The following is a 25,120-nucleotide window of genomic DNA, read 5'->3' on the forward strand; positions in this document are numbered from 1 at the left end:
AGGCAGTTGTAGATTTCAAGGGCTATTTGAAGTATACCGTATTTTTTGAGTATAAGAGGCACCGGAGTATAAGACGCACCTTAGTTTTTGGGAAGGAAAATAAGAAAAAAGTGGATTGGTGGGTGGATCGGCTTCCTGGAATACCCCCCAATCAGCTGTTTCCAGAGGTGAATTTTAGCAACAGGTTTGTTGGTTGTGAGCTCTGTGCCTTGCTTTTTTTTCTGCCTCTGAAATTTCTGAAACTCCATTTCAGAAAAAACTTTTTTCTGCCCCTGAAAGCCTCTGAAACAGAGCTTCAGAAAAAAAGGCTTTTTTCCTGAAGCTTCTTTCAGAGGCTTTTTTTCTGAAGGACTATCTGTACTCTGTTCAATATCCTTTCTTTGGTATTGGTATGTAGATTAACCTCGTCAGATCTGTTGGTTATTGTGTCATTCTCCAGATTTGTTAACATACAGTAGTTTGGTTAGAACCTTTACTGATTCTTCTTTTGTAGCTTGCCATACTATTTTAGATAAAATTCTTTCAGAGGCTTTTTTTCTGAAGCTTCTTTCAGAGGCTTCTTTCAGCCTTTGAAATCTCCGTTTGCGAGGCTGGGGAGGGCTACATTCGGAGTATAAGACACATCCAGATTTTTAATCCTCTTTTTTTGGGGGAAAAGGTGCGTCTTATACTCCAAAAAATACTGTAATTTTTCTCCCCATTATTTGAATTCTAGGTGGGAAGTCATAATAGCTGGAACATCTGAATAGAGATGACATGCTAATGGGGGGAGTTCGAACATTTCTGAAAGTCACCAACCAGCCCGGTCATCTGTATAAACTTGTGTAAACAGCATTAGTACCCATGCACAGAGAGCTCCATACAGAAGCAAACTGTATTGCCATAGAACATACTGTAGAATAGACTCCTTCTTTTAAAGAGATATTTATTAGTTACACAGAGCTATGAAGAACAAACCTGCTGCCGGATTTTTATGTGATATAAAAAAGACCTAGTTGTTGTGGTCTACCAGCAGCCTGCGGAGCTGGCAGCGGAGTCGGACAGTGAGGAAGCTGGGGAGGAACATGGGCCACTCCTGGCATCTGGGGAAGGCTCAGATGAGGGCTCTGCGTCAGAGGCAGAGATGGGGCCAGGGCCATCTGGGAGTTATGTGCTCCAGAGTCAGACATCAGAGAGGCAGAGGGGAGCCTGTTCCTAGTGCACACATGCGCAAAGCTGCCAGAAGGCAAGAATAGTTAAAACAAAAGGGATGACTCGGGAGTAAGGCTTGGAGATGATTGGCCTCTCCCATAAGAGAGCCTTATGCAAGAAGCAACGTTGTGGATGATGTTGGTTTGTACTTTGAAGCTCTGATTTTGACTCTGTGTTTCTGTCAAGTATTTGCAAGCTATTGGGACATGTGTCATATAGACACCAGTGGAGGCAGAGAGTGTCTCCACCCTTATGTGGAAAGGAGGGGCTTACCCTGAGTATAAAACCCCCTCCAACCTTTTCCACCTTGCTCTCTCTCTCTCTCTTTTCGCATTTGTTCCTCATGAGACTTGATCTCTGATCAGGGTAGTCACACACACTGTGTGCCCCCTATCCTATAATGAATACTGAGACAGCCTTTGTACATAGTTAATATGCTTTATTATATGAATAAATACATTTAAGACATTTATTCATGCATCTGCCCCTGAACTCTTCTATGCTCCTGGGTGTTTCTACGATCCCAATTCCACAGTTTCCGTATGGCCTTGCCAAGATAATTGCCAATTAGGTCTTTGGCAGCGTGTCAAAGAAGATAAAGGAAGCCTAGGTCAGAATACTGGTCTACTGAAACTGCTCCACTGACATTTTGTAAATTGAGAAAGAACCAATAACTTAACCGGATAATAAACTGGTTGAGATAAAGTGCATACTATGAGGATGCGAAGCATTCGTTGGTGCCTGTTTTGAAAACTTTCTTCACTGTGGATGGAAGAAAGGGAGAGAAAAAGACAATGGAGAAATCAGGATTTCACATCAGTCAAGAATATGTAAATCTACTGTTTCCCTGCTTCCTTAAAACCCAATTTATAGAATAAGACTGAAAAAAAGGAGCTTGCCTATAAATTAGGATCTCCTCCCTTTGATGCTTCTTTTTTCTACGGGCACTAGTAAAACCAAGAATGGTGGAAATCTGGAAATAGTAACCCATTATTAAATCCTTCATTTTTTTTTATTCCTTTAAATTATTGTCAAATAGTTAAAGAGCAAAAATCTTTGCTCAGCAAGAATACCAGAGCAGACAAGCTGTGTGGAGACATTGGCTTGCAGGTAGAATTGGCTGAGGGAAGCTCTCTATGGAGTTCCTTTTTTAAAACTTGGAGTGAATCCTCTTCAGGATCTAGAGTGAAAATAACGTGGGCATATCAAATTGTTTTGTTGCAAACAGTTATATAATTTAAATTTATTTGCAAAGCTTTACAGTTTTATATGTAAACAAAACAAGCTTTTGAGTATAAGCAGAAAAATTATGTATCATAAAGTAAAATGTTGGGCCAAAGTAATCCTTTTTGTAACAGCCATGTGATTTGAAATTAGTTTGGTATTTAGCTTGATTTAGTTCTTGTATTTGTTTGTTAAGGAAAGGAATCTATATTTTTATAAAATCTCTTGTCATTCCTATAGGTGGTATGTGGGTGTCTCAATCTTGGGGTTCTTTACCAGAGGCCTGGGAATTCGAGGGTTCTGCATTCCAAACACTCTACTCTTGTAGACAGAGCGCTCTGATGTTGTTCCTGGAGGGGTCTGTGGGGGTCTATGACAATTCACCATGGCCAACTTGCCCCGGCCAACTCACCACAGCCAGCTTGTTGTGGACAACTGGGTGTGGGACAACTCACCACAGTTAACTCGCTGCAGGACAACTCATTGCAGGACAAGAGTTACACTAATATCAAAGAAATAATGGAATAGAATCATTTTTTTAAAAAAGGATGCAAAAGGAGGGACAGAATGAAAGGTGAATGGCAAAAATTAAAATATTTTTTTATTTGTTTTAAATAATTAAATAGAATTGTTAAATTGCCCTGCAGTGAGTTGTCCCACAATGAGTTGGCCATGGCGAGTTGTCCTTCAGCGAGTTGGCTGTGGCAAGTTGTCCCATTCTGTCTGTTGGGAACAACTCTCTCAATTTAATAGTCACAGCCCTGAGTGCTCCTAATACCACTGTGACTGCTTTGGGCTTTACTTTCCATATCTTCTCTAGTTCCTTCTTCAGGCCCAGGTATTTCTCCAGCTTCTCATATTATTTTTTCCTGATGTTGCTATTACATGGCACCACTACATCTATTGCCCCTGCTGTCTTCTGCTCCTTGTCTATTACTATGGGTAGAGGGTCCAAGATTGGAGAAAACACATACCCTCCATAAGAGTGAGAAGTGTATTTTTTATACACGTTTATTCACACATTTATTAATTTTCCCCCCTCTCCTTATAATGAATACAACATATACATAAACTATGAAGTGATATCTCACCATACTCCAACTTCTTTTCAATCATTTCTTTTCTGACTCCTATTAGCTTGAATATTAAGAGGAAAGAATTATGCAATTTCCATGCCTATATTCAAACCACCCTACTCTTAGCAGCTCTTTCAGGAAAAAAAAATAGTGCCAAGTAACAGCCACCTTTTCAAGGTCCGAGAAATGATCATCAGGCTTCAGAGTTTTTTGTACTTCTGTGTTTTGTACAGAAGTTGTTGTTTTTTTGTATTCTGTATTTGAAAATATATCTATTTGTGAATGGTGTCTTTTCTCTCTCTCTCTCTCTCTCTCTCTCTCTCCGTGTATTTATGAATACATAGTCATATCATTTAAATCCAGGAGGACGTCTTCCAGGGTTCAGGTTATAGAAATTAATCTCTTCATCTATACATTAATTAATGTCAAAGTCAAAAGTATACCATTTGACAATAACCCAAACTATATTTTAAATCATGAAAGTGACTGTACAGTTTTAAACAAAAGTAAAAAGTTAGTCAAGTGTCTATTAAATGGTAATTTTTCTTTTTACCTTTGATCTTAAGTGGAGTTGGAGACAGTACATAATTATAGCAGGCGTGGATCCCATGAACTACTCCCTTAACCATAAGGCTTCTTGATCTTGTTATGGGCACCTATGGGAGTCAAATATGTGACAATATCATCATGCAAACCAGCTGTGACTGGTGAACTTTTCTCAGACATCAGGACACAAATATCACACAAATCACACAACATCACACAAATCACTTGTGTGATGATGTGATGAAGCGTGTGTTGTCATTTTGGTACCATTATCATTTTTTGTGGATGCTGCTAGAAGATGCCATTTTCTTTTGTCTTAGAATTAAGCCATGTGGAATTCAAGAGAGCTGATTCCCATTGAAGAGACATTCTATTGCAATATACAATTCTAGTTGATGGGGATCTGTCTGACCCAAAAACACTCCTTTAAAGCAAAACACTTTTATTTTTAAGAGGATTTTATGATTCACAACTAAGGATGGACTCTTTTAGTAGAGAAGGGGAAACGCTGATCTTCTCCACTCTATTTCCATATCTGAAACCCAAACATTGCTGGGTTATTCCTACCGATGAATCACCCTGAGAGACCAGGACCATTAAAAATTATCTCAAAATGAGAGATCATTATCAATGGCACTAAAAATGGTTGCGTTAGATGTCCTTAGTGTAATAAAAAAAAATCACATTTTCAATCAAGAGAAAATACAGAGGTTGCCATCAAAATGCAAAGTGTAATATAAATATTCATACCAGCCTCTCTTGCAAAAAGGGATGAAAAGAACATTCTTGAATATTACTCCATGGCGCCAAGCCAAAATAGGCACTTGTTGTTACTATGGAAATGAGCAAAACCAGCTCGGCAAAAACAGAACTTGCTATAAATATGGATGGATTAATTTTTATGATTAGAAGAGCCTGCAGGAACCAATTTGCCAAGCCTAAGCGATCTAATTGAGGGCAGTCATTGTGATGGAGGACCAAGATATCCTAGGCTTCCATTTTCGTATTAAAATGCCATGCTTTAGTTTAACATCTCCAAGTGGTTATTTTAGTCCTTTCTGGAAAAAAACAACAAAAGCTTTGTCCGGCTAGGGTAACTCTGTTGACCAGTATATTATTGAACTTGCTGGTCTTTGGGAAATGGGACCACCCGATCTCAATAGGGTTTCCTCCCCCCCCCTGCTTGTTTGAAACATTTCACAATTAAAGCAGAAGAGGCTTGTTCTTCAGTTCTCACCTTTTGTGGCTGTGGCAATGAATAGCTCCAAAACATCGGGACACTCCCCTCCCTTTCCCATTGAAGTCTGGTGTAATTTTCCTTTGAATAGGCTCTCATGATAAGAACAGGGAGAAGAGAGGGAGGGGTCATGGGATGGGATGGGATGCAATAAAGCTAGTGATTGCACAGTCCTTCTCCTGAGCAAAACAGGCCCCAAACTCTCATCTTTATGACAGCACAATCAGCCGACACAATGGATTGGGGAGAAAGCTAGAGAAACACAGAAAGGGGGGTATGGATACTAGTTAGCCAATTGTCCCTCTTGGTATTTTTCAAGTGCTGAAATGTACAAGTGGCTGAGAACGGGGTCTTCAAACATTAGACTGAAAGGCAGTGAATGAGAGGGGAAGGATGCTAGTAATGGATCAATCATGCTTATAGAAAGCACCTTTGTGGCCCAATGTATAAGATAATATATAGCAGCTGGGTTATAAGCCAGATAAAAAGAACCAAAGCTACAAAGCACAGGATATTCTCAATAGAGTCTGTTGTGGGAACACCACAAGTTTAAGAGCCAAAGAAGAGCTTCCTCTTGCCTAGAACCTTTGCTTCATAATAGTTGTCTTGTCTACCAATGAATGCAAATTCAGGCCATGTTCACTCTGATTAAATTAGAAATATTGCTTGACTCAGAGCATAGTCCGCAGTTAATTTAGGTATATTTTATTAGGTGTGCTTTGAAACCGCAGCAATAGCAAACCAAAGATGTGAATACTAAAGGTGTGTAATCGTAGAGAATGCCATAAAATTTCTGTGTAGTCTGAGGTGTTTTTTTCCCAACCTTATTGCCATTTTCAATTCCTATCATGGAGCCATTACTTTTATGTTTACAGGAGAAACAGTTATAATATGATACTTCTGTGATAAGGGCCTATGGTTATTTTATTTAAAAAAAAATATTAGTATACCCACCTCTGAGTAAGCATTGTGTAAATCATAATTTCTACCTTCTTTTAGCACTCAGAGAAAACTAATCTTCCCACACAAGAAATGCGATTCTAGTTTATTTCATGGTACACTCAGTAAGTGGAAATATAAATGAAGTTGCATATGTTTCTCCTGTTCTTGCTATAGCTAACATTTCATATCCTTTTCTCCCAGTAGAGTTATATTCTTTTCTATTATATTTACAAGTAGAGAAGATCTGGGAAGGACTGAGGAACATACTGAGTGTCAGATGCAATGCAGATGCACTGCTATATCTCTTTTATTGAAGTAAAAATAAATTTTTTTTAAAAAAAAACTTTTTCTGCATTCTAATCATGCTTTTTTGCTGGTTTTCCTGATTTACTCACCCCAAATATATATGTTTTCATTAAATTAATTTTAGATCTATTGTTCTGAAATTGTACTTTGAAGTTTTGTTTATTTTTGAATTAAATAATTTTATGAAGTTTATTTATAAAATGCAACTTTGGCCAGCTAGTACATTGGCATTCCTTCCACTCCAGCTCTCTGTATTAAAAACAAATGATGTCAAAACTATCAGGAAGGAGGAAAATAGTCTTGGTAAGCGGAGTCCCATGCTGGTCTGTTTCATTTCTTCAAGTGACTTTGGCAGTTCAACTATGTATTCCTTTATAGGTTATTTTCAAAAGATTAGTAAACAAACATTGCAGATCTGCAAAATATGTATATGTATATGTATAATTTTGCAGTTGCAATGTTTTATACACACACACACATAGGCAATTCTCAATGCATAATTCGTTTAGTGACTGCTTGAAGTTACAATGGCACTGAAAAAAGTGTTTTGTGACAGTTTTTCATCCTTATGACCATCGCAGAATCCCCATAGTCACATGATCAAAATTCAGATGCTTGGCAACTGACTCATATTTACGATGGTTGCAGTGTCACAGGATCTTATGATTACCTTTTGAGACTTCCTGACAAGCAAAGTCAATAGGGAAGCCCGATTCACTTAACAACCATGTTACTAACTTAACACCTGTAATTGTTCACTTAACATCTGTGGCAAGAAAGGTCACAAAATGGGGCAAAATTAATTTAACAACTGTTTCACTTAGCAACAGCAATTTTGGGCTCAGTTGTGGTCATAAGTCAAGAACTACCTAGAGCAGGGGTGTCAAACAGGCGGCCCGCGATATGCCCAGAGTTGTCCCACGGGGCCGTCCTAGAGACGGCAAGAGACTGGCCCATGGACTGGCACCAGCCCACCCTGACCCCATCCACCCAGTTGGCCATGATGACCAGGCCACGCCCACCCCAAATCCCCAAGGGCAAATAAAATCCTGATACGGCTCATGATGGGATCACGTTTGACACCCCTGACCTAAAGAGAGAGAGACACACACAGAGAGAGAGAGAGAGAGAGAGAGAGAGAGAGTGGGAGAGGGAGAGGGAGAGGGAGAGGGAAAGGGAGAGGGAGAGGGAGAGGGAGAGAGAGACGGATGAATATTCTGGAATTATCTAAGATACATTCCATAATCTGTGTAGATGCTTCAGAAATATGGCCCATACTATTTAGGAATGAATACATGATATATAATTGTGATTGAAAATAGAAATTCTGGAAATGAATCTGAAAGTTGAAAGTCTGTTTCTATAAAGAACTGGACCCATCTGAACAAAAAAATTTGGAACACACCATAAAAGTAATAGAGGACAGAACGATATTAAAACCACCAGCTGGGAATGTACTTATTGCCAAGAAGACCACAGTGCTGGCCAGACATCATCTTAAATAGATTATTTGTAGATTATTCAAGCAAATATTAATATAGTTTGCTCAGATAGAATAGCCTCCTCAGCTTTTCAATTCACTGCATTTAAAATGCAAGCCGTTGATTAATAACAAATGTACGTGTACAGAACTGAATAAAAACCAGAGGAATGCTATAGGAGACATTACTCTGCATGGCTCATCTTTTATTTTACTTGAATTTGCTCTGTGGTTCCATGTTCTGAACTCAGAATATACTTCCTTGGGTGGCCTTTTGTTATTAAAGTTTAATTAAAACAAACAAGGAAGATTTCTTTGTGTGTGTTTTCCTTCTCTCACACATCACCATGCAATCAAGTGGACTTTTAAAACGAGGCAGGAAAAGGAAGCTCTCATTAGAGTTATGGTAATAGCAGGAAGTTGGACTACTTAGATATATTTCATGTTTCTCTGTCTCTTTTTTAATTTCAAGAGATTTGACTAATGATTTATCTGTATTTATCTATTGACTGCACTAGATATTTTATGACTTATTTGATGCTACAGTCTTGCTGTCGATACGTCTAGCGCAGAGGTGTCTAACCTTGGCAACTTTAAGACTCGGCTGGGAAATTCTGGGAGTTGAAGTCCATAAGTCTTAAAGTTAGACACCTCTGCTCTAGAGGACTACACTGCTGATATATACAAAGTGGGGGTTGTGCTTGCCTCCTCCTGAAAAACAGGCCCATTCTGCTATGTTACAAGTTCTTTTAAAAAAACTGATTTTCAAGGATATTATGTCATGCAGTACAAAAGATTTGTTTATTGATATACAAACAGATAAGTGAATGAGTTTACTTTCCAAAAAACATCATTTCATTGTAATGCTTTATTCATAATTCTGCCCACTCCTAAATCTCCTTTTTGTTGTCAGCAGGCTGCATTAACAAAATTTTGGTGGCAAACATAGGCATTCCAAGACGTGTGTTTAGAGAAGAAGTGGCAAAATACATTGCATAGATGCGATTGCACAGATGTGATGTCATCTCTTATGTTTTTTAATGTGATCTTGTGGCACAAGTACAAAAGGGAAGAATTGGTGTTGTGACATGGTAATACATGGTTTATGATTTGTCACATCATCATATAGGGTTTATTAGTGTGGTTAGTAATGGATACCTAAGATGGCAAACTGCTAAAAGCCAAAGATGTCATTTCTAGTATGAAATAAATAAAATATGGGACATGATGCATAAATAAACCAAAATGGAAAAATCAGAGACACAAACAATACCTCCATCACAAAAAAGGAAGAGGGAAAAAAAACCATCAGTACCAGTGGTGGGTTACCCCCAGTTCGGACCGGTTCGCAAGAACTGGTAGTAAAACCGGCAGGAGGCTCCGCCCACTGACCCGGACATCATCATATGATGATCTGTGCAGGCGTGATGCAAACCAGTAGTAAAGGTAAGTAGAACCCACCCCTGATCAGTACCTCCTTTGCCTACATGTATTGAAAATAATGATAATAAAAGAAAATGACATCCCTGGCTTTCAGATAAAGTTCCATTGCTGACTCTTCATTCCTTCTTCATTTCCTTCAGAAATTTCTGAAAGAACTGAATGCCGCAAGAGTTAAATTGTTGAAGGAATAATGAATCTACTGCTAGTAATTCAAAAGATAGTAGGGATATCAGTTTTTATCATGCCGCCTGTTAGTTACTACTATTGCTTTATTCCATAGACCATTACTGATATATTTCCAGTGCTCAAGTGGAAGAGCTCATGAAGATGGCTTCCTTGACTGAGTCAGTGATGTCATTATTTATCTTTTCAGAGTTGCTATGCATCAAGTTACTTATATCCTCCAACCATTTGTAGAATGGGGATGAAAACAGAAATATAGCAGTCAACATTTTAAAAACCCAGCAATATTGTAACTGCACATAAATCTATAATCTCAGGATAAGTTTTACCTCAATGATCTTTGAAATGGAAATTACTTCCCAATGGAGTTTCTATGTCTCAGTGCCAGTTTGAAACTAACCTATAATTATTTGGTCTGCTGACAGTCTTGTTGAGAACAAGAAGAAAAAAATCATCACCCTGTCTCAAGACATTAATGTCTTACATCCATAGGGGAGAAAGAAGAATTGCAAAAAGTAGCTGGCTTTTCTTCAGGCTTTGCCTGAAGAAAATGGGTGAAATCTGACATCGTATCTTGTATAAGTGGGCAATACCAAATCATGAAACCAGCATTCTGTTTAGAGGACCTTTCAGGCTGACTGAAGATCTAAGCTTCAGGAAGAAGGTTGGGCAATTATTCCCTCCAAGAAGGATAGGGTCTGTCAATGGATCTACATTATTTTCACCAAAAATCAGCACTTTCGCACTACATTAAGGTGGAAGCAGAGAGATTCAACTGCCCCAAGAAATGATAGCAGGAAATGTCTACAGCAACACCAATGCATGCACCAATGTGAAAAGGGGGAATGTGAAGATGTGAAGAGAAAATCAACTTATTCCCCAAAGCACCTGAAGGCATGACAAGAAGCAATGGATGGAAACTAATCAAGGATAAGAACCAACTTAGAACTAAGGAGAAATTTTCTGACAAAACTATTAATCTGTGGAATGACTTGCCTCCAGAAGTTGTGGATGCTCCATCACTGGAGGCTTTTAAGAAGAGACTGAACAACCATTTGTCTGAAATGGTATATGGTTTCCTGCCTGACTAGGGGTTTGGACTAGAAGACATCCAAAGTTCCTTCCAACTCTTGTTCTGTTCTGTTCTGTTCTGTTCTGTTCTGTTCTGTTCTGTCCTGTCTACTCTACTCTACTCTACTCTACTCGACTCGACTCGACTCGACTCGACTCATCCTTCCATCTTTCCGAGGTGGTAAAATGAGGATCCAGATTGTTGGGGGCAATATGCTGACTCTGTAAACCGCTTAGAGAAGGCTGTAAAGCACTGTGAAGAAGTATATAAGTCTAAGTGTTATTTCTATTTATTTCTATTTCTATTTCTATTTATTTCTATTTATTTCTATTATTTCTAATTCTATTTCTATTTCTATTTCTATTTCTATTTCTATTTCTATTCTATCTATCCTATCCTATCCTATCCTATCCTATCCTATCCTATCCTATCCTATCCTATCCTATCCTATCCTATCCTATCCTATCCTATCCTAAAAGAATCTCTATTTCTACAACAGAGAATGGTAGAACTTTTCTATTTCACTGGAACAATTTGGAGTTATTGTTTACTGCCAAAGCTAAAGACTATCTTGCTTCCTATGTGAATAGTGAGGTTCTTTTTTGTTTTCTTTTTGGCACTCATCTCTCATGTCACTGAAATATGAAAGGAAATAACCATTCATCTATTTAAAAAATCCCCCTAGCATTGGGGCCTTATGAACCATAATTAATTTCTATGTAACATTTCTACCTTTGACCTTATAGTCATAATTTTTCCTTAAATCTTAAGTTTGACATTTTCAGTCAGCACCTTTTTTATCTCACTGAAGGAGAGAGAGTGAAAGCCTCACTGCATCATTTAAATGCGAAGAATGCTGGAATCTGGAATGCAGTTTATCTCCTTCAACCTCCTCCTCGATTTGCTACATACAGCATAGGAAATGTTAATCTGATGCCCAACTGACCTTCCTGCATGAGAAAGGAAAAGAAATAAATACTGTGAGTCATGGCAGGCTGAAGCATCGATCCCCATCAGTTCTATGCATGTGTTAGGTATAGAGAGATTATTCCCATGTTCTCCCTCTGTGCAGGTGGGAAGCTGATCGGGGTTTGCTAATCAATTACATTCCAATGATTGAGTAGGATTCAAAATTAATCATACTAATGCTGAAATTGGGGGCATTGAAGTTTGTTGCAAAAATGGAATTAATTCCTTAGGAAGTCCCAAAGGTGCTTTTTCAAGAGATTACAGATTACAGATTAACAGAGTTGGAAGGGACATTTTAGGTCATCTAGTCCAACCCCCTGCTCAAGCAGGAGACCTATACCATTTCTGACAAATGGCAGTCCAATCTTTTCTCGAAAGTCTCAAGTGATGAAGCTCCCACAACTTCCAAAGGCAAGCTGTTCCATTAGTTGATTGTTCTCACTGTCAGAAAATTTCTCCTCGTTTCCAGGTTGAATCTCTCCTTGTTCAGCTCCCATCCATTATTCCTTGTCTGGCCTTCTGGAGGCAACTGGATTTTCTTGTTTTTCTTTGAAGACGTTTCATTTCTCATGAAAGAAGCTTCTTCAACTTTGGCTGGTGAAGAATGAAAGGATTTATATTCCTTGCAGAGAGCTGGTCATTTACATTCTTTTAGAGAGTCGTTGAGGCCACTTGGAGGCTTATCTGTGTCTTCAGTCCTACAACACAGTCCTTTCAGCAATTCCAAGGAGGCTCCACACCCATTTGCTCAGATGACCCTGAGGACACAGATAAACCTCTAACTAGCCTCAACAACTCTATAAAAGAATGCAAATGACAAGATGTCTGCACGGAATATAAATCCTTCCAAATCAAAAGTAAATAAACAAATAAAGGCAAATAGAGCCTTAATGCCCTGACAATGGAATTTTCTTAAATTTTAAGTGGCTTATATTTAGTTTTTAAACAAATATAATGATGACTTCTTTGCATACTGAGCTGCTTCGGCTGCATAATTTCCATTGTTCATATGTGATTTATGATGTTTTGACATATCCTCATGGTAGATATGGACACTTGTTCAGAGTTGGAATTAATGATAGATAAAAACGTTCAGAAATATCAACATCTGCCCTGACCTGGACTAAATATAAAATATTTTATGTTATATTATTTTACTTTGCTAAAGACACACTATTTTGCCAAAGATCAAAAATAATAAGCTCAGCCAGACTTATTTTGAAAAAGGATACTGACTCTAACAAGTTTAGATTTAACAAGTTATTGGGAAGTTTTATACAGAAAGGAAAATCCCTGAGACAGCAACGATTTGGGAATGCAGACCAATGCCCATTAGGGACTTGACTGATATCTGGGAGTGTGTTTTGCTTTATTTGTTTTTATTTTATTTTCATGCTTTTACATCTGGCTTTTTTGCTGTATTAATGATTTAAGGAATGATTATTGTAAGGTTGAATTTCCTTTTAAAAATGTCAGGGTTCCATCCTGGAATTTGTTCCAGATGCTGGTAACTAAGACTGAAGCAACAGGCATTAGAAAGATAGTCCTTTCTGAATCAGGATGACAGCAAAAAATAAAATAAAATAAAATAAAAGTTAACTGACCAATGCTCTCCCTAGAAGTTTGGTTCTTTACGAGCTATCTGATTCCACTGTAGTTTGTTTAAAAATTTTACATGCACATGTTCCTTTGGGTGACCAATTTTTATAGTTTTGAAAAGATTATATCAGTTCTCCATGGTATTGTGTTACTGTATTTCTTGGATTTTTTTAAACAGCACTTGAAAGGATAAATTTCTTAATCAGACATTACTAGTGGAATGTAGAAAGAGAGGTTAAAAAGCCAATCTGGCACAGAGAATTAAACACAGGTTCATAATAATATGAAAGGAAAACACAACACGCAACCAGAGGTTGTTGTTATTGAATGAAAGTGGCTAGGAACATGCATTTTTTATTATTATCAAAGGTGTTAAAATATATGAATAGCATATGTTTGGCACGCACTGGTTTATTTTAGAATTCTGTAGTATTTAGCTGCCTTTTGTTAAAAAACAAAATAGTATAACTCCCATCCCGTTCTCCACCTATCTCTTTGATATTGGAAAATTATTAAGAAAATGTTAGTTTTGGGCTGAGTAATAAAAAGCAAAGTCTGCCTTGCCTGCCGACAAGATTTAAGTAAAAGTTTTGCACTATTTCCAAAAACAATTCTTGGCTATTTCAGGTTTCAGTCCTACCAATAAGTAGTAACATTTGGTCCTCCTTTATGTTATGCTAAGCAAAACTGACGAGAAGACAAAAGACTTCTGGTGGCCTGTTGCCACAAAATCCACATGTCCTTTTCCAACACGGCTCTGTTTTTATATAAGATTTAACAGGGTACAAATGACAACATTACGATTGCTTGGCCGGCCTTGCTTTCAGGCCTGGATCAAGAACATTGTTGACTCTTTTGCTCAAGCTGCCTGTGGTTTGGAGACTTCAGAGTTTTCTCAAAGCCTATTATCTGCATTACAAACATAAACTGAGAGCATGTCCTTGGTGAGAACTTTTTCTTGGTGCTCTCAATGAGAAGTGATCATAATATCAATTTTGCAGTCTTTGGGGATGGTGAAAATTCCATTTTATCTCTGGAACTGACCTGATAGGTCACAGTTCCTTCAGGCTGGCTTGTTGATGATGCACCGTCTTCTGTTTGACATGTCTGCCTAGAGCAGCCATATCATCTATTTGCAACCTGGAGTGCAAATTGGAGAAGCATTAGTTTAGGTATGTAACTTTTGTAACTAAATATTCCCCAATATTCCTCCTATGGGCAAGACAAACTAAAGGTAAGCTTTAATTAAGAAAAAAAAAACATAGTTATAGGAAAGCTTAAGATACTGAGAATACTTTCCTGTATTATTGTGAGTCAGGCTAAAATCTGATTTCTGCAGGTGAGACGCGAAGAAAAAGAACTAAATTCTGATTAAGCACAAAGTGAAAAATGCCCTAGAGAATACAAAAACAAGGATAAATCTTTTCGGCAAGGAAAGGAGGTAAGCAGATTCCTTCTACTAATTTCTCTACATTTATTGACATAGGTACTCGCTGCTAGTTGTGATAAGGAAAAAAGTGATGAAATGTCATCACACAAATCATTTCATACTTGCAGGCAAGTACATAAATTAGAGCAGCAGGATTGTGTTGCCATGTCATGACATGCTTCATCATTTGTTCTCCAGCAGATGCTTAGTGATCTGACGTTTGTAGGTTCAGAAAACTGAAGCGTGGAAAGTTGCATTCTAAAACTACTTCATTGAAGAAATTTATCTTCTTGTGCTGCTGTTAGAAGACAAGTTCTCTCTTTACAACAGTTTTCCATTCGAACAGGTTTGCTTATGAAGGATCAGAAGAGAGTTGGCTTGAGGTTGTCTACTGACCCTTGGAAAGAAGTCCAAGCAAGCACAGAGGTTATCTGGTGACAATTTTTCCTATACACTGAAATACCTTGTATTTCTTATTTAAATTAGATATGAATCAACCCATGCAAATTTTATATAATTCGGAGTCTTGTCTTATTTTCTGTTGTAATTCTGCAACAGAATTCTGTTTTTCACTCAAGATCTCACAATCCTACCATCTGTTATTGTTTCTCAGTAGAAAAACTGAAATGGACACTAGAATGTTCATGTCATGCAGCCCAGTTTCAATCAAGCTTGCTATTTCACACCAGCAAATGTGATCCTAGAGCCATAGGTTATGCCTTAAGGAAATAACCACAAAAGCATCATATTATGCTTTGAATATATGTACTTCTCTTCCTCTGCACAGCATTTGTTCATATAATAAAAAACCAATATATGTGGTCCTCCTTTAATGACTATTTATTTATTTATTTTTGTTAGTTTATAATATAAAATACAATAATACAAAAGCAAAAAAAAAAAAAATAGGAGAGGGAAAAGGGAGGAGAAAAGTGTAAAAAAGAAGGGAAAAAGAAAGAAAAGGCACTGATTTCAGATTCCCTTTGGTGCATTAGAATAAAAAAGTAACATCAAACCTCAACTTTTTACTTTTACATAATAGTATAAACTAGCCATTTCTATACCAACAGATCTATCTAATCAGTAAAACCCAAAATCAAAGTTTCATTTTTTTTCCACCTCAAGCACAAAGTCCAGAAGTGGTTTCCAAATAGAAACAAAATGTGCTTTTTTTTCTTTGATCAAAGCAATCAATTTAGCCATCTCTCCTAACTCCATTAGCTTTTGCAACCATTCATCCATTGTGGAGATTGAAGTGCCTTAATGACTATTTATATGCCGACCGTTCAAACTTGCAGCAACACTGAATGAGTGGTTCTCTTACTTACAGCTCTTACAGAGTCTTGTGGTCAAATGGTAACCATGTTACAACCTTGTTTGCTGGCTTCCTGCAAGCAAAATCAGTGAAGAAGCCAGCAGAAGGTTGCACATGGCAAACTTGTGACATCCTCATTTAATGACCCATAGTGATTCACTTAATGATGGCAATTGAGAGTGTCAGAATTTCTGTCATTAGGCATTTATGCCACATTGTGCTTTATGACCATGTCATTTAACAATGGAAATTCCAGTCTCAATTTTCGCTGTTAATTGAGGACTACCTGTATTGATGTTTATTTTTGTCGTGATTAAATGTAAACTTGGTTTGCCTGAAAGTAACTTTGGTATTGTGTAAACAGGTCACAATATATTAGAAAAGGGAACATACTTTGGAGGTTGTTCAGAACAAAGGAAAACCAGATTGGAGAATGTAATTTATTATTTTTAGTAGCTTTGCTCAGATGTTTTTAATTAAATACTTTTAATTAAGTAACCATCCAGAAAAATTATGTTTGTTTCTTTGGGCTTCTATTAGAATAGAATTCAACCATTAATTCTAATGCCTTTGAAAGTTCCCACATGTGTTTTCCAGAGTAATTGCAGAAGTTTTGAAAACTGCCGAGTCACACAAATGTAAAAAAATGAATTTATATTTAAACTAATGGAAGTGCTGAACACTGAGAGCAGAAATTTGGGGAACCTTTGCAAGACAGTTCAGCTCTTTCAAGTATCACATGAAATAATATTAGTGTCTGCAAGCTGCCAATGAAAAAAAAACAGGTATATGAAACCAATTATATAAACCTGAAGTAAAATTCTACTTGTTTGCTCAGCTGTCTCTCCCACTGAGTTTATTCATTTATATATTTATTATATGGTGTTTCAGTCTTAGATTGTGCATGGCTCATAATTACTGATGTAATATTTATCATCAGCAAAATTTAAAAAACCAAAAATCAGCCACTGAATCCATAATCAACATGTCACACATCATCCCCAGAAGGATTCAGAACGGTCTTCCAGAAGATTAAACCTCTGACAATGTAGAGGTTGAGCAGGTACCAAAAAGGCCAGTCTTCCAGTCCCCAACTGACCAACAGCTTCTCTTCTGGGTTTTTATATATAGATTTCATCCAAGAAAGATTTAGTGCTATATTTATAAGCAAGTTAATGATTCTGATTTTTAGTTTAAACACTTCCATAATTTATTTTTTGTGGATAAAATAAACATAGTATGTGTCCGTCCCTCTTCCTCAAACTGTCTGATCAGTTGAACTTTATCTCACAATTTCATATGGACAACACTGCTAAATAAATAAATAAAACATCAAAAGTATTTTTATTGCAACCACCCCTTCAAACATGATAATAGAATATCTTCTAGTCTTCCCAATTTAATTATTAAATCCCATTTGAAAAAAGACAGAGTCTTAAAACACTTTCCCAGAATGTCTTGAAGTTGAGTCAACTGGACTTGTTTTCTTCCTGGTTTGAAACGAAGAAGCTACTTCAAGAAGCAGCAAAACATTTCAGAGATGTGTCCAGAGATGTTTCATGAGAAGAGTATTCCATTCCGCTGCTCGCAACAGAATTGTTCTGACCTAGGCTTCCTGAGTCATTAAAACACACAAGTAGTCCCAAAAACCTCTTTTATTTATTGCAACAGCTGTGAATTCTGTTCATTCACAGATGAGTCCAAATTAGTTATAAAGAGTCCTTCGGGAGAAGTCCATCGGGATAATCACCCACCTTTATCTCCCTTGACATGCTGCCAAAGACCTAATTGGCAAAGCCACATGGAGTCCAGAATCAAACAGAGCTTCAGGCTTTAAGCTGAACCAAATGAACAAACGTTGCTTCCTGCAAATGCCCATGTGCCTTTGCTCCTCTTTTAAGTCATATGGGAGGGGCCAATCATCTTCCAGCCCTACTCCCGAGTCGTCCCCCCCTTTTTTAATCAAGTTTTTATTATTTTTTAAACAAATATACATATCATTGTGTGAATGGCGCGACTGAGTCATCCCTTTTGTTTTAGCTGTTCTTGCCTTCTGGCAGGTCTGCACATGCGTGCACTGGGAACAGGCTTCTCCTGTTCCTCTGTCTCGCTGAGGTCTGACTCTGGAGGCTCCAGAGGCAGCACCTACCTTCCAGATGGCCCTTTCTCTGCCTCTGACACAAAGCCCTCATCCGAGCCTTCCCCAGACTCCAGGACTGGCCCATGGTCCTCCCCAGCCTCCTCACTGCCTGACTGCTACCAGTTCCACAGGCTGCTGGCGGACCACAACAAGAATACCTTATGCCACCAGATTTGAAATTTTGGCCTTAGACAACTTAGAACTTCGCCTTCTTCAGTCTGACCTAAGTATACATAAAATTATCTGCTACAATGTCCTACCTGTCAATGAATACTTCAGCTTCAACCACAACAATACATGAGCACACAATAGATACAAACTTATGGTAAACCGCTCCAAGCTTGATTGCAGAAAATACGACTTCAGTAACAGAATTGTTAATGCCTGGAATGCATTACCTGACTCTGTGGTTTCTTCCCCAAATCCCCAAACCTTTAACCTTAGACTGTCTACTGTCGACCTCACCCCATTCCTAAGAGGTCTTTAAGGGGCATGCATAAGCGTACCAGCGTGCCTACTGTCCCTGTCCTAATGTTCCCTTTTATTCGTATCCATTTTATGTATTCATAATCATGTTTATACTTATATCTGTTATCTAATACATGCTTGACGAAATAAATAAAATAAAAAAATAAATCAAAAACATAAGAAGTGCAGTTGCTGTGACTCAGCTTCCAGACAACTCTACCTGGATGACTGAGAATCTTCATCAACATTTTCCCAGAATGTGTTTTCCAGTTAATATTTCTGGCAGCTTACAAAGTGAAACTTTGTAATTTATTTGTAATTTGTACAAATAACCTTTGTAAGGTTATTTGTAATTTAGCTCAATGGTCTACGGAATTTAGCTCAATGGTCTACGGAAAAACATCCAGGGGCTATTGTTTTTTGATTTTCCCTTCCATTAATATAATTATTAATTTTGGATTTGGATAGAAAATATTTCTCTCCCTTTCAGCCACCACACAAGAATCTTTAACGCTATTTTCTTTCTTTCTTAGTTTTAAAACAAAATAGGCATGGAATGAGGATGTTTTTGGAACTGTTCCCTAAGCTTTTGACATATTCTGAAAACCAATATCTTATCTATCTTTCTTGACGTTGAGTTGAGTCAATATTGTTTTTCTCCCGTCGTGTAGTTGGAGACAGACAAATTAAAAATGGGAAAAGGGACATTAAAGAAGAGGGACAAAATATGGCTGGTACACCTTTATACTGTATTTGTATACTTACCAACAGGAACCAGGCAGATACTGGGTGTTTTTAAGAGACTTGAATGCATCTGAAAACAGCTGCATGTGCCAAACATTCATGCCCATCATACTGACAACAGAGAATTCTTTTACAGAATTATCACTTTCAGAAGCAACTATACTTGGAGATGCATCAAATGACAGACCCTTTAACCTTGTTTTAAGAATACCTTATGTTGACCATCATTTTTGAAGCATGATGACAGTTCTCTGCCCACAGTCTCTTTGTGCATCTGTTACACATTTAAAGAACTCCTCTTTATGAGCTATTTTAAAGTTATTTAGGATTTTAAGAGAACACATGTTGTAGAGGTATGCCCGTGGGCAAGAATGCTACGCTTACCATGACAGACAAAGAAAGATACTAGCACTTCAGCAGTAATACATATCAGGGATTGACCTTCAAGAACTTCTGATACTATTTAGAGTATTTCTCAACCTTGACAACTTTAAAATGAGTGGACTTCAACTCCCAGAATTCCCCAGGCAGCCATGTTGGTTGGGGATTCTGGGGGTAGAAGTCACCCATCTTAAAGTTATAAGGTTGAGAAGCACTGATTTAGATGTTCTGATGACTTGGATAAACAATGCAAAGTCATCCAAAGTTAAGCTGCATATTTGTCCACTAATTTGACACAAAAAATATGAACTTGGGTTTAAAGTTTTACTGTGTAAAGGTTTGCTTGTTTACATCTCTATACAATCTCCAGTGGCAGGATTAGGGAGTCTTCATGATTGTGAGGTTTTTGTTTTTTTTTTAAAAAAGAACCTGAGATTATTTAATTTAAATTGAAATTAAAGAGTATTAAACCTGGGAAGGTATTTTGAATATCAGAGTACAATGGTGTTAAGGCAATAAAATAAAAAATGGTATTAAGGCAAAAAAATAAAAAAATGGCAACCCATACTTGCATAAACCATCTTTTTTTAATTTTAGAAGTATCATTTAGAGCAGGGCTGTTAAACTCCCAGCCCATGGGCCACATGCGTCACATGTTGGCCATGCCCACATCCGGTTTAGCGAAGGGGAAAAAGTCCCGATATATCACGTGAGGCAGCTATGACGATGTGAGTTTGATACCCCTGATTTAGAGCAATAAAGATGAGTCATTTGTGGTTGCTATTGCTAAATAAGAGGAAGACAGAAATCCTGATAATCCATAGCAGGGGTAGACAGCCATTCCAGCTGGGGTGCACTTTTATTATTAATGTTACTATTAGAGGCTGAGGACTGTTACTGAAAGTGATGATGTAATGAAGTCCTCAATTTTCGCACCCGCTGCCTTTGGCCATGTCTTCCTGCTGCTGTGTGTAGTTGCCCTGGGGCCTCCAGGGAATGAGGGATGTTTTTGAGGTTCTATTGGCATGTGAAAGGAATAGACCATAATCAGCCACGCTGGTCCAATGCGGTTGGCAGATGTGATCCATGTTAGCAATGGTGGGATCCTCCCGGTTTAACAACCGGTTCAATGATTGTGCACTTTGCGAAACAAATACTGTATTTTTTGGAGTATAAGACACACCATTTTCCTCCCTAAAAGGGGGTGAAAATTTAGGTGCGTCTTATACACCGAATGTAGCCCCGCCCACTCACTGGCCCCCACCCTTTGGCCTCTGCTTCGCAGCAGTTACCTCCTTGCAAGCAAACAGCAAGAAAAAACAGCTCCTTTCAGCTTCAGCACACCTAATTAGCACAAGTTAATTGGATCCGCCTCCTGACTCTCAGCTGATTTGCTCTCAGCTGTTTTGCGCAGGGCTCTGCTGCTTGCTGCAGAGGTAAATTGCTTCAGCAGATTTTTTTTCCCCTTGTGCTAATCAAGCTTTGCTGAAAACGAAAATGAAAGTAAAGCAGGCTGTTTGCTGTTTGCTGCAACCAGGCAAAATTGCCCAGAGGCAGAGGGAGATTTCTTTTTCTTCTTTTCCTCACCAAAAAACGTAGGTGTGTCTTATACTCTGGTGCGTTTTATACTCCAAAAAATACGTTAAATAATAAAATCTGATGAGCAGCTCAAATGTAAGAATGTTATTGGAGGGAATTAAAATCCTTAATTAATTAAACAAATGACATTATGCTGAAATATTGTCTCTGAATCTGTATAGATGCAACCATTTAAGAAGGCAATTCTATAAATAGTAAGCAGAATCATCGCTTTAGCTTTGAGGTCTAAGGCAATGGATAAAAGGTTAAGTTGCATTTTGCCCTGCCCTTACAGAAATCCCAAGGCAAAAGAGTAGAAGAAACCAAACAGAAAAGGAACCATTAGAGCTTGATCCTACTGTCATTCTGCTTGGTAACTGAAGGCCAAGAAAATTGGAACCAATAGATGAAAATTTATTTATTTTGCATTAAGCCATTGCAGCTGGTATTTGTTTGCTGACATGGATGTTAAAACAAGTTTCTTGAGTCTTGCAAAACTTCAAACTTTTGCAACATGAGTCTTTCTTGAGCTGTCATGCAACACTTCCCAAGACAGAGATCATTATAATGTAACCATTATCCTGCTTTTGCCTTTTGCTGTTAATTTTGAAATAGCAATCCCGAAATAAAAATGTTGAATCTAATCAATCCACTGTGAGTTGCTAAAGGCATAAAATGATACAGTGGCTTGCTGGGTTCAGTTTGGGACAGCTAAATAGATCGATCATCTTTCCATAAATGAACCCAATTCTTACAATATTTGACCGTAGTCTATTCCTATGCTATCCTGATGCTATCCTTTTATCAGAGTTGCTTTATGTCACAGTAGCATTCTCAAAGTTTCTGACTTCTAGAAATATATTGATTCCTGATGTGTTTACTTCTGCTTTGTGCCACCAGCTTCATATGCTCCAGAGGATTTTGATGCATGAAAAATGAATTCATGGAGGCAAGATCTATAGTGGCTGTCTCCAATCTAGTTTTTCCAGGTATATTAGAACTCAGTTCCCCTAAACCCCAGTTGCATTTGGTCACCCTAGGTCATGTTTAGAGGATTTGTTTTTACAAATTGAATATTGGGAAAGGATTTCTTGAACATATCCAACATCCCATAGATTTTTCAGGAGAAAGTGATAGTAGGTGAAACCTGTCTCTTAAAGAGGGATGGTCTGCAGGGTATGATGAAAAAAAAGTAAAGATGGCTGCCATAATGGTGATTGCTATATTAATTGTTCTTATTATACTCTGTTTAAAAGACCCCTTCTTTTACATAAACTTTTGTACTGTTATTTTCAACTATTCTGAGGAACCACAATGATTTCTGGGACTGGGAAACAAATGAGTCAAGAATGCAATTGTTTTATTTATTGGTTACTCAAATTAATACATTTTGTTAATAATACATCATTTAGACTCATTTATTTTGACAGCAAAATAGCTTCAAGTTCTCTCTTTTTCCATTCAGTGGAGGCCAGTTCTCGTCTCCAAAATACTCACAAAAGGCAAAGTCTTATATTTACAGAACAGTGAAACAATTAAATATGACTGCCCTTTAGGTGAAAGGCTGACTAAAGCCATATTTACAAAGAAATGTATTAATCCTGTGACTGCAGTTGATGTGCAATATCACTCTCTGAAAATTAATTATAGATTAATGCAATTTTCTTTCAAGTCAAAGGTAATTGATACTGAAAGGTTTATAAGGCTTGAGAAAATGAACACTTCCTGTTCTGGTTTCTGCAGTATAGCTGTACTTACAGCTGGATTAGTACCCCAGGCAGGCACATGGATACATAACACTGACTATTCTCAAAGGGGAATGTATGAAATCTATAACTTGTTTGAATCAGTTTCTTTGATTTAGCTTTTAAAAGATCCATGTCTTCTATTCTCTCTCTCTCTCTCACTCTCTCTCTCTCACACACAGAGTTTAGCATAAAATACTAAGTATTTTATGCTAAAAATATATACACTAAAAATACAAAACTTGTCATTCAGTACCTCAGGTTACATGTCTGTATGTTTTGCCTGGGTTAAAGGAGATAACAGCCAGAATGCTACCTAGTCCTTAATATAAGAGGATATTTGTGTCAACCTGTTTGTTTTTTTAAGGCTGATGCCTCATTTGATGTGGTTGATGTGGATTTTCAGGTAGGTCTGCTGTAATGGTTAAGCACCAGACTAGAAACATGATTTCTAGTCCTGCCTTAGGCACAAAGCCAGCTTGGACCAGTCATTCTTTCACAGCCCTAGGAAGGAGGCGATGGCAAATTACTCCTGAGATCAAGAAAACTGCAGGGTCTTGTCCAGGAAAGCACAACCCTTTGGACATAGATTATACTGACTATCTTTCAAGAAGTAAATTATAAAATTGGATCCAGATTGCCTGGTCCATTAATGGAAAGGAATCCAAGAAGAAATATATCATTGAGGAGGAGCTGGAAAGGTGGGTTAGGATAGCATATTGGGGACTTCATTCTTAGCCATAGGAGAGTGGATGGTATAAATATGATTATTTCCCCTTTCTATTGCATTATAGATTTAATTTGGCAAAAATTCTGGAGAGTTTCAGCAGGTGCATTTAAGACTTCTTCAGATGACATGGCTTCTAGACTCTAAGACTATGGACTGCAGAATTCATAGGTAGACCAGTCACTCATATCTTCCCATCTTCCCATCTTCCCATCTTGATATTTTAAAGAGAAGCAAATATAAAACTAGTGGTTTTCTGGAGGGAGGGAGGGAGGGAGGGAGGGAGAGAAAGAGAGAGAGGGAGGGAGGGAGGGAGGGAGGGAGGGAGGGAGGGAGGGAGAGAGAGAGAGAGAGAGAGAGAGAGAGAGAGAGAGAGAGAGAGATGCTTCATGTCTCTTTTTGAAACTGAATTGAAAGCTTTGCACAACCATAAACATCTGTTTATGTTTTTTATCCAGTCAACTCTATATGTTGATTTTCAGACTTGGTGAGATGGACAGCATATAAATTTAATAAATAAAATTTGGCTTGAAAATCCTATTTGAGCCCAGCCATTTTCTCCTCAAAGAGGAATGCAATTCCAGAAGACTATAGTTGATATATGTGAACTGGACATTTAATCAGTTAAAATAATTGGTTAGGTTATTCTTCTAGTTTACTGTTGCAGAGTCAGTTTTAGGGTAATTACAAAGCCTCCTAACAAATTAACCTCTGTGGGATTACATTGGAACAATTTTAAATTGTTATGAAACAATATTTACAACTTAACAGGGTTATTTGAAGCTCTTAGCCATTATTCCAAAATGGCAAAAAGCCAGCCCAAAAAGTTGTTGGAACGGACTTTCAGTTCAACAAAGCGCACAAAAGCATAATTTAAAACACAACAGAAAATAACAATCTTGATTTTGACCTGTATCACTGGGATGATAATTTGGGTGCTGTCTGTTATTTTCCTTTCTGGACTGAGTAGATTTCCCCCCCTTTTGTTTGAGATGCTTAAATCACCTGACCAGCAGGAAAGGCTTCCTCTGCAATTGATTTTCTTCTACACCTGTTTATCAGGCCATAGTTGCTCCTCCCATCTCACATGTAATTTAACTACAGCTGTTAAGGTGAAAATAGATTTACTATCAGTGGGGTTAAGTGATTTTAGATTCTGGATTTAGTAGCTTTGTTTTGGAGGCAAGAGAAAATGCTCTTTGGATCATAAAGCATATTATTTAATTTGTTTCAAAATTCAATAAAACCAGCCCACTCTGCTGGAGGTTGTCCTTCTGAGTCTGACGCTAGAGTTTTGCCATAGAGGACTGCCTTAGTGGCACCTG

At 37.7% G+C, this 25,120-nt stretch overlaps 1 long non-coding RNA gene across 9 annotated transcripts in view; it reads right to left on the reverse strand.

Annotated features, from left to right (window-relative positions):
- Window positions 1–1,012: 1,012 nt before the first annotated feature.
- The window catches only part of LOC117664194 (uncharacterized), a 56,741-nt gene continuing 32,633 nt past the window's right edge, over window positions 1,013–25,120 (reverse strand). For 8 of the 9 annotated variants that reach the window (XR_015733102.1, XR_015733101.1, XR_015733097.1 and 5 more), the window contains one exon: window positions 8,785–14,408. This is a non-coding gene — a long non-coding RNA (uncharacterized LOC117664194). Of the gene's footprint in view, window positions 2,372–4,044; window positions 4,148–8,784; window positions 14,409–25,120 lie in introns of those variants that run through there. The other variant, XR_015733095.1, reaches the window with a different exon arrangement.

The sequence above is a fragment of the Pantherophis guttatus genome, chromosome 3 (genome assembly GCF_059756535.1).
Source record: "Pantherophis guttatus breed Tessera chromosome 3, ASM5975653v1, whole genome shotgun sequence".
Lineage (NCBI taxonomy): Eukaryota > Metazoa > Chordata > Lepidosauria > Squamata > Colubridae > Pantherophis > Pantherophis guttatus.